This window comes from Anolis sagrei, chromosome 4 (genome assembly GCF_037176765.1).
Source record: "Anolis sagrei isolate rAnoSag1 chromosome 4, rAnoSag1.mat, whole genome shotgun sequence".
Classification (NCBI taxonomy): domain Eukaryota; kingdom Metazoa; phylum Chordata; class Lepidosauria; order Squamata; family Dactyloidae; genus Anolis; species Anolis sagrei.
The window spans coordinates 169,994,803-170,008,804 of NC_090024.1; the positions used below are offsets into that span (position 1 = coordinate 169,994,803).

The 14,002-nt window shown below is 39.6% G+C and overlaps 1 protein-coding gene across 8 annotated transcripts in view; it reads left to right on the plus strand.

The window, feature by feature from the left end:
* DAB1 (DAB adaptor protein 1) overlaps positions 1-14,002 on the plus strand; it is a 787,489-nt gene that overhangs the window by 226,605 nt on the left and 546,882 nt on the right. The gene's annotated exons all lie outside the window — the stretch shown is intronic.

Sequence of the window (14,002 nt, forward strand, 5' to 3'; positions counted from 1 at the left end):
CTTTTATTGTATGCCTGATTTATATCTTGGATATTATGAAGCACAGCTGTGCTTGGCTGCATTCGGATTCCATGAACAAGCTACAGAAAGCCTTGGATCATAAACTCCCTTCTATTTTTTTCTCAAAAAAGAGATTAAGTCCTAAATCCAATTGATAGTGTCAATCAGAATAGACCCCAACTGAATCAGTAGAATCATAATGTAGTGTTCATTTAACAAGTTCCCACTGATTCAACAAGAGTGTGTACCTTGGAATTTTCATTGGGTTTACGCTTAAGTGTTTCCACTTAACGTACATTTCAGCCTGACTCCATTTTGGGGTGTCATTTGAACCCTAAAATGTACTCTTACCTATAACTTGATTAGACAAGCCAGTTTAATAACTATGGTTTGAAGGCGACTTGCTTCACAGTTTTGCTTTCTAGAGTATCTAAGTTTGGACAGAAGTTTTTAGACTAGCCACAATTGATTTTTTTCAACGATTACATATGGGACAGGGATCATTTTCCTGGGGGTCATTTTTCATTTCAGTGTACCAGAAATGATATCATGTCCCTCCCATCCATGATTTGGGCTGATTAGGGGCCAATGTTTTTGCTTTTTCAAGGTGTCTTTTGGATATTCATGAGCTGAAGGAAATATAACACTGCATTTGCAGTTGGTTTGAGGTGAATTTGGTTTTCTGACACAAAATCACCCCAAAACCAAACTGTTCATTTGGGAGCTATGGAACATGTTAAGAGGCATCAAAGGTCATATTTTAGGGCCCCCAAGGACTAATGGGGTTTGTGAGTTATACTTTGCCCCATCACTGCCCTAGAAATGGGGGAGTATTTGTAAAGTTCTCTGCATTTGTTGAGAGGGAGTTGCATCCTTAATTAAGAAGATTAATTGACCAGAAAGAATGCTTCCTTTTTAAAATGTAAAAACACACACAGAGAACACTCAGTCACTTCTACAAGAACCAGACAAATTCATCTTCTGTAATTTAGACATAACATAATATCTGCCTATTTATTGTATAAGACACTGTAAAGTGACTTCTTGTAACCCACAAGAGTTGGCTATAAATAGAATAAATGTTTCATTTGTTAAGCAAGGGACAGATAGCAATGGAATGTTAACAAGGGTGGTTATAAAGGAAGGAGGACAGAAGTCAAGTTAGCAGAAGTCTGGGGGGAAACATGCAAAAGAAGCCACATTTGTCATTTTGAAAAAAGATCAAAATGGAGTCTGTAATAACAAATCCTTGGTAACCTGCAGGGTAATAGGAATTAAATTATTTAATCAGCCCTGCTCATTACATCAAAACATAGAAGAATTAAACATGAAAATGTCCAGCTAGGTCATGCTGAACATTCTTTCCATCAAATGTTCTATAAAATGTCTTACCTACTGGTATATGTCAACCTATACTACAGTTTCAGACTTATCTTTGAAGTGTTTTGAGAATCCATTCTTTATCACTGGGCTAAATTCCAACACATCTTTTGTCATCCTGCAAACCTTTGAAGCAGAGGACTTGTTCATGGTCTCTCAGACTATTGGGGGGCAAGTTATAAATATGAACAAATTCCTATGCATGCTACACCTATCTTATTTGTAGTGCAAAAAACATGAAAGGATAATACAATATTTAAAATGAAGAATAATTCATCCAATATAAACTTACCATTATTTCAATGGGAAGCGTGAACCTGCTTTTGACTGATGCGATAATCACATCAATTACGATTGTTGTTGTTGTTGTGTGCCTTTAAGTTGTTTCAGACTTAAGGTGACCCTAAGTCTAAAACTGAGGGTGGGAGCTGGATAAATGACCTTGGAGGGCCTTGGTTTGGGGACCCCTGATCTAGTGGGTAACATAATCATGACATACAATATGCATTTGTGTTCCTTCTTTGCTACCCTCATCACCACTGAATACAAGTTCAGTAATGGGTTGTAAGATGTTTGGATCAGTTTTAGCACTGTGAAGTCTCGGCCTAGTTTCACTCCTCTGTTCATTTCCTTGTTTGCTTTCTTTAGGGTGGGCTGTTCCATTTTGCTGAGTTTAGGGGTGGAGCTTAGGATCCCCCTAGAGGCCGAGCTCTGTTGGTTCAGCCCTTCTGGCTCAGAACTTGGTGGAAGGACTTTTTCCTTCCATTCTTCTTCTTTGGCAGAGCTTTTAGCTAGTTAAGCCAGAAAGTGTCTGGTCTGGCTTGGCGATCTGAAACAGGCAGTCCTAAGCATGTGCATGCCTCAAAGAACATAGATAGTGCATGCCATAGATAATAGATGTACTTGCCCCATAGATGAGAGCTGTACCACCATAGAGAGTACTTACCTCATAGAATATAGTTTTGTTTTTACCTCAGAGCACATACCATCATTATACCTCATAGTCTCCTGTTATCTATACTTACCTCAGAGTTTATACCTGAGGTAAGTATAGATTACTATTCTAATTCTATATCATTCAATAATCAAACTGTGCCTTTGTAATACCTTGTTTGATTCACCTTGATTGTTTCAGCAAACTTAATTGGTTAAATGTAGTCTTGTCTCCAGAGTCTTATTTTGGGGAATTAAAGTACATATAGGGCATACCGATGGTCACTGGGAATATAGCCGGACACGTATAGTTTTCTTTCCATTCCCGGCGTGCCATCACAGGCACAGTATGGGTTTTCCTCTATAGACCATCTAATTTTCATCTCGATGGTTTTATTGTCTTCTACTCAGCTGTATGCTGTAGTATCATATAATATTGAAACTGTGTATATGAGTATTTATCAATTTTTGATCCCCCAAAACCAAAAAAGATGTTATTTCCCAGAAAACTCATTCTGCAGACCCAAAATACAGGTATTCTGGGAACTGAAGTCTAAAGCATCTGGAGGAACAAAGTCTGAGAACCATTGGTTTTGTCAATGTCTGTAAGAAAAAAATGTATGGATTTAATTTTCCCTTAGCTATGTTCCCTTAGTTACGTGTGCATCAAAGGGAAAGAGCATTTTTTTCTCTATTTTCAGAAGCAATACAGAAAGATATTGAGAGCAAATGTAAAACCAAACTTTGCATTCATTATTCACATAAATCTGCCTTTGGAAAAAAATTCTCGGCTTTTTTCCAACCCCTTTCCTGGCTGACCTGCTTATTCCTATGCCATCTTTCCCATTAGCCAGCTATATTGCTGGCTTTAACCAGACTTGCTCAATAAATAATAGAAATGTTTAATGTTCTCCTGCCTGAATGACCCCCAACAAATAGCATAGAGGAATTGTGTCACGATGCGTTTGGATATAGGACACCAGATGACAGCCATGCCTCTGCCTCAGCTTGTTTGTAACACTGGGGAGTTGCTGCATCCTCCAAGAAATACAGTCAGTGTGAAAACGCGTGCTATTTTCAGACCAGTGTTTCAGAACTGAGAGAACTGTGTGTGTGTTCTTACAGTTCATGCAAATGACAGAAGCTCAAGTAATTTTAATTGTTTTACAAGTAGGTTTTGAAATTTGTTTTCCTTCACAATTCTATTTAAATTTTAAAAGGTCTGGCAAGCTCCAGTTTGAATGTTTCCATGGCTATGTATGAAGGACGAATTCGATCATGTTTTTAAGTCCTGGTTCCATAGTTCCATAATTTTGGTGGCAGTAACAGGGACTAATTTCTAATTGAAACTTAAGCTGTATCTACACTGCAGAATTATAGAAACAAGGTTTCATCTTGTGTTGGATATCCCATAATCTCAGGTATGCAACTTGTGCATACTCCTGGGCTCAGATGTAAGCCTGGAGTGCATTTGCATAGCTAAGTCTGATGTGCCAGCTTCACCTGTTCCTTGAGATGTCAGCTCTGGGTAAGGTGACACATGCCTTGATTACATCCCATTTAGACTACTGTAGGGCTGACGTTTTAACCCAAAACTATGGACAATCTATCTCATGGGGCTGGTATTGGGAATGCACTACATTGGCTACTGGCCTATTTCCAGGAAGATTTCACAATATTGATTTTCAATGTTAATGCTCCATATAAAACTGGGTATAAACTGTTTGAAAGACTTTATCTCACTATGGCCCTATCTACACTGCCATATAATGTAGTTTTAAACTGCATTAAATGGTCAGTGAGAACTCATATATTGCAATTCAATAAAGTTAAACTGCATTTTAAGAGTCCACATTATACACATAGCCTGAAGGTAATTTTATCCAATAATTTAAATATTTATTACCATTTTATTCAATTTTTTTCAATTATAGCCATAAAAAAGCAGAGATGCCACTATCTCAGCTACACTTGCAGACAATTTCAGATTTTGGAGTATTTCAGATTTCAGAATTCTGCATCAAGCATACTCAACCTGTATAAAGAAAAAAAAGGTACATAAGCTTCCATCTGATTTATTTCAAATTTCTTGTTCTGATCTGTGCCTCTTTCTTTCCCCTCCAGATTTATTTGTACCCTAATATCATTTTGTAATTTGCATCGGAGGAAGTGTCATCCATATTACACAGTCAGCACTTTTCAGTATAGATTTATATTGACTTTAGGGCAACCTAGTATAAACGAATATTCAATAACTGTTCAGCCATGGGTGTAATCTTGCAAGATATGTGTAAAGGGAGGTAGGACATTTTTGATTACATATGTCTGACTGCAGCCTCATGAACTTATGCTAATTCAAACATTTCAGGTCAGCAATCCAGTTCCATTTGTTTAAATACTCAGTGATGTTATTGTTGTGCCCTAATCTACACTCTTTTTACTTAAGGCTAAGATTACCTTCCCATATACAGATTTTGGATCTTTTCCCTTTAAGCATTACCACACATCACTCCTTCTAATTAGTGAACAGAGGTGGAAAGTGCCAACAGGCCTGTAGCCAAACAAGTCTACTGAGAGGTAAAACAGAGAGGCATGCTCGGGGGAACAAGACATTCAGTGGAGCTGTAAAGACAAAGCAAAGCAAAAACAGAATGGCTCATTCAGGACAGAGCCAGCTTAGCAGGAACAGCATGTTAATTGTCAGCTGGGAAAGAAAATGGAAAAACTGAAGGATAGAATGGAGGAAGGCATGGCTGTGTTGCTGATCTTGAGAACCATAAGCATGCACATAAGTCAAGGGAAGGTTTGGCTTCAAAATTATGGACTTTGATATGACCTATGGATACGTTAAGGGTCATTCTACATCAGTGGTTCCCAAACTTTGGCCCTCCTGTTGTTCTGGCTTTCAACTCTCAGAAATCCCAGCCAGTTTTCCAGCTGTTAGGAATTGTGGGAACTGTTCTAAGGAGAGGGGAAAATGCCAGTGCCACATTCAGGGTACCAGAACCTCTGCTGAATACCGTTGAGACAATTTTCCTACAAAGGCATTCAAAGGAGCCTTTACCCACTCTATTCAGAGAAGAGAACAGTGACATCGCTAGGGTTGGTGTCACTCATGACATCATCCCCCCAATAGGCAGATGCAGCATTGGGTGATACCAATGTTATTGATGCCACTGTCACCTTTTTACATAGCACATCTTTGAGAAGGAGGCTGTTGGTGTCTCCATTTTCCTGCTCAGACATTCAAAAAGCACAGAAGTGGCACCATAGTACAGAGAATACAGGAGTTTGTTGCCTTTTTTTACATTCTCCAAGAATAAATTTTGACTGGTGGATTTTTTGACTAAAATTTCACACCATACAAACATGTCTATATAGTACACTGGAGAAAAATCTGTTTTCTCCAAAAATAATAACAATAATGAGCACATGTAAAATTTGCATAGAATTAAATACCAACTAAGAGATTCTTGTCAGTCCAGGATGATGATGATGTTGATGTTGATGTTGATGTTGTTGTTGTTGTTGTTGTTGTTGTTGTTGTTGATGATGATGATGAAAGGAGAGCTGGTGGTGGTGTTCCTAGAAAAGGAGTTCCAAAGTTTGGGAGCAGTACCTAAGAAGGGACACCTCCCATGTTCTCCCTATATGAGGTAGTAAAACAGCGGGAAGGGTCTCTCCAGAGCAACTCAGGGCTCTAATGAGCATTCCAGTTCTTCAAACACCCTGGACAAACTGTGCAGCTTGAAACCAAGACAAAAACCCTGGGCCAAAATCATACAACCTCATCACTAATACTTTGAATAGTGCTGGGAAACTTTTCCAGCCGATAGAACTGTTACAACAGAAAAGTTATGATCTCCCTGTGGTAAGCCTCAGCCAACAATCTGGCTGCAACACTTTGAACTGACAAACATTTGTGAGCACCTTTCAAAGGCAGACCCATGTAAAGCATATTACAGTAATCTAAACAGATTGCAACAATGGCATGCATCACTGTGGCTAGCTTCTCCAGGAACAGGTGCAGTTGGCACACTAATTTTAACTATTTAAATGTATTGCTTGTCACTGCTGAAACCTGGGCCTCCAAGATCAAAGCTGAGTCCAAGTGTACCATCAAACTGAATCTGCATTTGCAGGGGGAGTGTAATTTTATCTAACTAAAGTTAAATCCCTATTCCCAGATCAATCTTTTGACTGATCAGGAACACCTCTGTCTTGTTTGAATTAATGTTCAATTTGTTTACCCTCATCCAGTTTGATGCAGCTGCCAGACACCAGTTTAGTACAGGAGCAGCTTCCTTTGAATTAGCTAGAAGGAAATAGTGATTCTAGGTATCTTCATGGTACTAGGGACATCTGAAGCCAAAACGATAGACAACCCCTCCCAGGAGATTTACATATATATCAAATAGCATAAGGAACAAAACAGAACTTTGAGAGACTTACAGCCAATGACTAAGGATTTCAGCGCACCTCTTGAAAATAGTTACAGGAAACAGCAGTGCCACTATAGAAGAGTTCTTCCAAGCTCCATCTCAGCAATGGTAACTCAGAATTATATCATAGTTAATTAAATCAAAATCCTCTGAGAAGTACAGCAGAACCAACAGGGACACACTCCTCTCTTTAGTTCCCTGTATTGACCAAAGCAGTTTCCATTCCACCAACAGACCTAAAATCAGACTAAATGGATCTAGATAATTCACCTCCATGGAACTCTGGAATTGAGAAGCCACTATATGCTCTGGTACCTTGCCCAAAAATGCAACATTGGAGACTGAAATGAACTGCAATTATTCAAGAGAGTAGGATTCAGGGAAGACAGTTATTGTTTTTTTTTCCAGAAGAGGTCTTGCCATAATCTCTTTCAAGCATCGTGGGATCCTTCCTTGTTGTAAACAGACGCCAAGCATGTCCCTTATGCAGTTCAGCTAGCTCTCCTCTGGATTGTTTAATTAGCAAGGAAGGGCAAGAGCTCTTGTCCATATCCTCAGAACAAATTGAAGAGCATCCATCAACATTGGACAAGCAGGTGCCAAAATTATATCCACCAGATCTCATATCCATGTCAAGGTGAATCTGAGCAATTTTATCTTAAAGTAGTGAGTAAATTCTTCATTGCAGGCTATTATTCTCATAAAAGCTTATTGACACTTGAGTTCTCGGTGATGCAGTTGGTTAAACCCTTGTGCAGGCAAGACTGCTGACCAACAGGTCAGCAGTTCAAATCTGGGGAGAGCAGGTTGAGCTCCCCCTGTCAGCTCCAGCTCCCCATGTGGGGATATGAGAGATGTTTCCCACAAGGATGGTAAAACATCAAACATCCAAGCATCCCCTGGGCAACGTAAGTGCAAATGGCCAATTCTCTCACACCAGAAGCAACTTGCAGTTTCTCAAGTCGCTCCTGGCATGGGGGAAAGAAAAACAAACACTTCAGAAGCACATGTTTTAAGAATGTTTGAAATATTTTCTAATATTTGTTCCAAATTTTGAATTTTAATAGGTATGCAGAGAATTCATTTTTTTCCTGAGATACCTTTACATATTTTAGCACCTATATAGCAGACAAGTACAACATGATCCCATTCCAGTTGGAGACAGAGATACCTATTGAAACTGACCAGTGAAGATTAAAAAAAGATTTTTTCCCACTTATTTTTTGAGCAATGTATGACAAATTACATATTTTGTCATCATTAGGATGAATAGAACTTGATGTTAAAAACAATGGGAAAGGGGAAAGCTGCTATAATTCCCCTACCCTTAAAGGTTATCGTATGGAAGGAGTTTCTTTACATGCCCTCTGAAGAATTCTGAGAGAGCAGTTTGTTTTTGTGTGAAGGACAACCTTTAGCAAAAATGTCTTCTGTGATTATATTCTTAATTAAATGAAACAAATGCAGAAAGTCTATGTGCCAAGTATGGATATTTTACCAGGCACCCATCTAATTAAGCACCCCAAAGGGCCATGTTTCTGTTCAGGTATTTGCATTCCTAAGTTCTGTATGCAATTGTAGGAATAAAAAGGAAGTTTTAAAATGAGGCTTTGAAGTTATTTTGTGCATTTATTTCCCCAGATATGTCATTTATGGTGTGCTGAAGTCCTGACTTCCACTGCATTACCTGTGTGGTCTATAACAATTATGAACTGTACACACAAGAACGTCAAGCCTTGTCAGACTATGTGCTCTTATGTAGGTTGTTCAAACTTAGCTAGCTGTATGGCTGTGATGTCATGTGATATTTCTGCTTTTCAGTCTAATGGGAATAGCTTGGATTGTTTCTATCTGCTGTAAGGAGCAAAAGTCAACACAGTGAATTCCAAAAAGCAGTGTCTCAGCACAAGGAACATGATGCCAATTTGACAATTGATATTAGATCTTCAAACACTGCTTTTGCAGCAGGTGGAACAAAAATGTGAACACTCAGTTTAGATTGTCAGTGGACTAACCTAAGTTTTCCCCTCTGCATCATTAAGATATTTGAGTCTGCAACGGTTTAGGTAATGCAACACAACAAAATGACATGAGAATGCACTGTATATATTTAATTCCTCCTTTTTGAATTCTGTTACTTAATAACAACCAATGTGCTCATGTTAGTTTTTTATTCATTTAAATGCTAAAGACAAATGTATCTGGCACTTGGATTAACTCTAAATCAGATTAGCTCTGATTTAGACACCAAAGTTGATACAGCTTGTGCAGTGTTGATGGATGCTTTTCAATTTGTGCAGCCTGAGGATGTGGACAGGATTCTTGGAAAGGTGAGAGTCTCTATGGACTTCAAAGGGGCTGTGGTAGGACAACTTCATTAAAATCTTTCTCTAGCCCCCTCTGTATTGGACAACTACAGACCAGTCTCCAATCTCCCATTTTTAGGCAAGATACTAGAGTGTGTGGTGGCTTCACAATTCCAATGGTTCCTGGATGAAGCAGATTATCTAGACCTATTTCAGTCTGGTTTCAAGCCTAATTATGAAAAAGGGAAAGCTTTGTCACCTTGGTGGATGACTTACACAGATAACTGGATAGGGGGAGTGTGTCCCTGTTGGTTGTCCTGGACCTTTCAGTGGCTTTCAATACTATTGACCATGGTATCCTTCTGAGTCACCTTTCTGGAATGGGTCTTAGAGGTATTGTTCTTCAGTGGCTCTGATCCTTCCTGGAGGGACATTCTCAGAAGGTAGTGCTGGGCTACTTCTGTTCAACTCCTTGGCCACTGGCCTGTGGGGTCCCTCGGGACTCTGTTGTCCATCATGTTGTTCAGCACATACATAAAACCACTGGGAGAGGTCATCCAGAGTTTTGGAGTGTGATACCATCTATATGCAGATGACACTCGGCTTTATCATTCCTTTCCACCTAATTCCAAGTAAGCAGCTCTGGTTCAGGTATCTGAATGAACATATCTCATTCTATGAACCTGGAAGAGATCTACAGTCTACTGAGTCTTCTCTCTGTCCCACCACCCACTCAAGTGTGTTTGTTGGGAATGTGGGAGAGGACCTTTTCAGTGTCTGCTCCCAGACTGTGGAACTTCCTCCTAAGAGAGACCAGGATGGCCCCATCCTTGCTGGCCTTCCGCAGGCAGGTTAAGACATTAGGAAGAACTTCCTGACTGTGAGAGCCGTTCAGCAGTGGAACTCTCTGCCCCGGAGTGTGGTGGAGGCTCCTTCTTTGGAAGCTTTTAAGCAGAGGCTGGATGGCCATTTGTCAGGGGTGATTTGAATGCAATATTCCTGCTTCTTGGCAGGGGGTTGGACTGGATGGCCCATGAGGTCTCTTCCAACTCTTTGATTCTATGGCAATGATTCTAAGACTTCTTGCCAGCAGGCATTTGGGGAAGGATAAGGGGCAGACTTTAATGAGGTTGTGGGTAGGATTGGGCAAGAGAACTGTGAGTTTTAAAGGCGATTTTAAGTGTATTTATTATATTTTAATTGGTTTTTACCACACTATAATGTTTGATTGGTTTTTAACTTTTGCATTGTGCTTTTAACATTTGACTAAAGTGTGGGATTGTTAGCCGCCTTGAGCCCTCACAAGGAGAAAGGAAGGGAATAAATCAAGTTAATAATAACAAGAAAAATGGGTCTCCAAATTTATAACCTAGCTGCCTCAAACATGAGGTCATAGTCAAGAAAGATTGAGATTTTGACATATACATCAAAAAAAAATTAAATCCTTCTTTTGAGAAGATAAAGTATAGAAAGTTGAAAGCTCTCATTTTTTTTCTTTGATTCCATCATGAGTTTCAAGTAGCAAGTTAGAAACTAAAGTCTCTCCCACAGTGACCTATTTTGAAACAGCTTTTATGGATCCTTATTATAAAACAGAGATGTAATGCATGACAGTACTGAAATACAAGAGAGTCAAAATAACATCTTATTGTTTTAAATCAATGCTGTTTCACGTATCGCTTCACATCAGGGTAATGGAAGTAGGCTGCAAAAAAGATGCTTTCTTCTCTTGACTCAGTCACTGTGCATGTGTGTGTATGTGTGTGTAATATACTTGTGTCCACACACTCAAAGTTCAAGTAGACTTAAATTCAATTTATTGAATTGTTAAGCAGTGCTTTAGTATGCCCCGAAAAAGCTAATGATAAGGTTGTTACACAAGAATGAAACCATATTAAATATGAATAGAAAATGTATAATGTACACTTTGGTATATGGAAAAGTATTTTCTAAGGACCCTGACATATGAAAGAGGTGTTAAACAGAACATTAAAAATCTTTGCCAAATTGCTCAAACTCAGTGAGGTTTTTCTTTGTCTCTTGTGGAAGATCAAAATATAGAAAATTACAAGCATTCCTGCCATCAATTTCCTCAAAATATTTGCAAAATGTCTCTGCACAAAAGTAGACTGTTTCAATGTTTTGCTAAGCAAAGCAGTTACATACAGCAATATCAGAAAGACAATGTTATCGATCAAAGAGATGCAAGCAAGGTATTCAAAGTCCTCGCAGCAAGATTGCAGTAATCATAATTCATGTAAAAATTGTTCACAGAATTTGCATTTTGCAGATCTGCAATTTGCAAAGATGAATAGCAAAAGCCTCTTGCCATTTCGCTTAGGAAAGAGAGGAATTTTAATTTTAATTTCTCCCTTGCAAAAGAGGGCTAAGTGATGATTTACATTCTTCATGTAAAAGAAAGTGTATGTATGTATGTGTGCATGGTTGTACTGGATGATTTACAAATTCCTGGTGAGGTGTTCCCAAAGATATTAAAATAGTGGGGTTTATATTTGTGATTTTTTTTTACTTCTATGGTACCCTGTGTTCCTAACTCCAGTGAATGTGGAGGGTTGGCTTTACTTAACTAATTAGCATAAGCACTAAAACACCCTGTTAGGGAATTGTGAAGATGTGTATCGGGACACTTGTAGGAGCACTCAATGCACATCAGGATCAGTGTGAATCAGTGGATGATGTACATCACAGCACAATGAGCATTGGACACTTTGCTAGCCTTGTCACATAATAACATAACATCAGCTCTCTATTAGATACGTTTAAAAAAACCTGACCAGTTCTAATTACCGCAAACATAATTTATTTATTTATTTATTTGGGGTTCTTTTACCCTGCCCTTCTCACCCCGAAGGGGACTCAGGGCGGCTTACAAAAGCAAAGGCACAATTTGATGCCTGCATCATAAAGACAATCAAACACAGAATTACATCAATACACAGTTAACAACAAATATACATTATAACCATAAAATCAATAAAATCAATAAAACCAAATACAAACCCAATTTCTCCTCTTACATGGTCAGCGTTCGCTACTCATAGATCTAGTTTTATGTTCCACTTCATCAATCCTGCTGGTCTTACTCGCCTGGTTGTCTGATTTAGTTGCCGGAGTGCCCAAAGGCCTGGTCCCATAACCAAGTCTTCACCCTTCTCCTAAAGGCGAGGAGGGATGATGATGCCCTGATTTCCCCTGGGAGTGAGTTCCACAGGTGAGGGGCCACCACTGAGAAAGCCCTGCTCCTCGTCCCCACCAGCCTCACTTGTGACAGTGGTGGGGTCGATAGCAGGGCCTCCCCAGATGATCTCAGACCCCGAGGTGGGATGTAGAGGGAGATACGTTCGGACAGATACACTGGACCGGAACCGTACAGGGTTTTGTAGGTCAAAACCAGCACCTTGAATTGTGCTCGGAACTGAATCGGCAGCCAGTGGAGCTGGTACAGCAGCATTTATGAAGTGCATTTATGAAGACAAAAGTGCATTTAGGAAGACAAAACTTCATATAGGATTCCAGCCAAAGTTTTATTTGAAGAAAGGGACAAAGAATTTAAAGATTCCAAGTTAATTATACTAATGGTGGAGATAGATAGTGAGGTCTAATTAGAGCCCTATGCAACTGGTAGTGATACATTAAGTTGATGCCTTCTCTTTCTGCTCACTTGCACATTAGTGAATGACATTTTTCAAAGACTGCTGTAGAAAGAGAAAAGAAACACAGATCATGCAAACTGCACTGCCTTACGCCATCAGAGGTGGGCAGTGCAGTGTATCATTAAAAATTATGATTAGTCATAAAAATAATTAGATGTCACCAGAAAACACTTTTTCATAGGTGTTGTGTTCCTGGGTGGCTCTCACGCAGGGCAGAGTTTTATCAAACAAACACAAGATTAGCCAAAACCAGATTTACTGAAACAGAGAACTAAAACCTTGAGTTTTTCAAAGTTCTGACTAGCAAAACAGAAATACACCACTCAGCATTGGTAACACAAAACATGATCAAAAGTACAATTAACACAAAGAGTACTACAAAGCCAGTTCAGGAGCAAGAACGAAAAGTTTGCAGTCCAAAAATCAGATGCCTAGAGTCCACCTAGAATAATGTTCCAAAATTCAAGAGTACAAACGGTAGTCAGAGTCCCAAGCCAAGACAGGTAGTCAATGGCCAAAGTAAAATCCAAGCCCATAAGTCAAAGCCAGGAAGGTGGTCCAAGATTCATGATTTCACATGGATGAATTTCTCTGCTTCTCAGTGCTGCTGACATGTTGCCAGGATGGAGTCTGCCAAATGATGCAGGGCTACTTCCAGTGGGGCTCTTTTGGACCTCATGTTAGAAGCATGCCAGCAGCACTGAGAAGCAGAGCCCAAAGGAGTCGTGTATACACCCAACTCCTAATACAAGAAGCTGTGGAGGTCACGGGAGGAAGCCAGGGACACCACAGAAATGTCATGGAATGAGATCCCATAACCATCGACAGTAAAGGGGCAAAGCCTTATACTGTTTCCCGGTTTCCCCCAGTTTCCCCCACTGTCCCTCAGTTTCTCAACCTCCATGTGATGAGGTCCTCAGAATCCAGGGTTTAGGAAACAACAAGATCCGTAAGAAGGTTACAGGAGTGGCAGAGTCCAAAACAGAATTGCAGGGACAAAGTTAGGGTCCAGAGTTCTCGCCCAGAGATAACAGCCAAGGTCTAAGACTACAATTTTATCTTATACCAAAGAGCTATCTCTTCCAGACACTATTTATCTTAGATCTCAGCTGCTGCTCATTTCATTTTATTATTTATTTAAAACTTTTATATCTTGATCTTCTCAACCTTTGTAGAGGGACTCAGACCTGTACAGATCATCACAGATGTCTGTGATGCATTCCTCAGGGAGGAAGGTCAGAAGCAGCCAAGTCAGGCCAGACAAACT